The sequence below is a fragment of the Rutidosis leptorrhynchoides genome, chromosome 10 (assembly GCF_046630445.1).
Source record: "Rutidosis leptorrhynchoides isolate AG116_Rl617_1_P2 chromosome 10, CSIRO_AGI_Rlap_v1, whole genome shotgun sequence".
Lineage (NCBI taxonomy): Eukaryota > Viridiplantae > Streptophyta > Magnoliopsida > Asterales > Asteraceae > Rutidosis > Rutidosis leptorrhynchoides.
In genome coordinates, this window is record NC_092342.1 from 87825952 (window position 1) to 87827522 (window position 1571).

The 1571-nt window shown below is 40.1% G+C and overlaps 1 non-coding gene across 1 annotated transcript; it reads left to right on the forward strand.

The window, feature by feature from the left end:
- Positions 1-520: 520 nt before the first annotated feature.
- Positions 521-626, forward strand: LOC139873715 (small nucleolar RNA R71). Its single transcript, XR_011767441.1, has one exon. It is a non-coding gene; the product is annotated as a small nucleolar RNA R71 (small nucleolar RNA).
- Positions 627-1571: the final 945 nt, after the last annotated feature.

A 1571-nucleotide genomic window follows, 5' to 3' on the forward strand; every position in this document is an offset into this window, starting at 1 on the left:
ATCGTAGGTCAATTAATATTGTTGAGGTGGATAAGGTGGGTAACGATAGTGAAAAGGCTGATTGTTTCTTTGAAATTGGTTAAACCTAGGTTGTTGATTTAGTCCGGGATTTGATTGACGAGCTGGGTATTGAACGTAACAGACTGAGCCGTCAGGATTTTGGTACTCAACTTCATATTCTTCAGTGGATTGCGGATTAGTATAATTAACACAGGCCTGAACCTGGTTAACCTGTTGCGGTTGCGTCTTCAATTCTCTGAGTTGTTTGGCAAGAGATTCCATCTATTCCGTAAGGGATTTGATGGCCTCTGTTTGATTGTTAAGGGCGGAGAGTAGAGCAGGCAATGAAGTTGTTTCACCACTGTTCCAGTAATGATGATGCATCGTCATGTTCTCGAGCAACTCCCATGCTTCGTCTGTGGTTTGGTTCATCAGATTTCCTTGAGTAGCTGCATTGATCATCGTCCTATGATTTACCGTAAGACCATTGTAGAAGGTACAGATTTGGGCTGGCCGTTCTAACTGGTGATTAGGGCATTTCTTCAGCAGGGTTTTGAATTGCTCCCATGCAGTGTAAAGAGATTCATCATAACTTTGTTTAAAGTTAATGATGTCATTCTTAAGCTTGGATTGTTTAGAAGGAGGGAAATATTTGGTTAGGAATTTAGTAGCCATCTCCGTCCATGACGTGATGGAGTCTTTTTCCAATCCTTCAAACCATGTTTTTGCATGATGAGTGAGAGAATAGGGAAACAAGTATAGCCAGACTATATCTTGTCCTATGCCTGGCTGTTTGTAGGAGTTCGAAAGAGATATGAATTTATCAAGGTGAGAGTTAGGATCATCATTAAGTAGTCCATGAAATTGACAGCCATTTTGGATGAGCTGTATAATATGATGTTTTAACTCGAACAAGTGTCCTTGAATCTCTGAGAATCTGATCGGTCCTCCTCGACCTTCAATCGAGGGTTTGGTGTTTTCTTATAGAGTAACGTGTAATTCCATTCGATTTCTGATTCGTTCTTCTTTGCGTGCTTTGGAGATTATTGCGTCTGGATCAGGTACGAATAACAATGGCCCTGGTCTAGATCGGGTTTGGGTCATACACTGAGTATGCCCTTTTGTTTTAAATTTAAGTAGATAAGCGAAGTTCCTAATTTAATCTAAGGTAATCTGAAGTAATTATCCTGAGTTTAAATATGTTTTTGGTTCTTGCTACTGATTCCCTGGTATTTCAATAAAAGAGCTTCGCACGAACTATTCAACAAACCAAGTGGCCAGGCCGACTACGGAGAGGAAGGATCCTTTTGGTTCCAATATAATTGTAGACTGTTCGGAAAATCCAACAACCAAGTCCGTGTATAATTGTCTTTCTTAGACATCACTAAATGCTTGCAAATAAGTTTGATAAATGTAGTATTGTCTGATACCAGTTCCCCGGCAGCAGCGCCAAAAACTTAACTCCCTCCTGATATGATCGAAACGGTAAAAAAATTTATGCGGTGTCGTCAGGCCGCAAGGTGTCAGAATCAGCTATCAAGAGAGGGAGGTAATAGTTTTTAAATTTATAT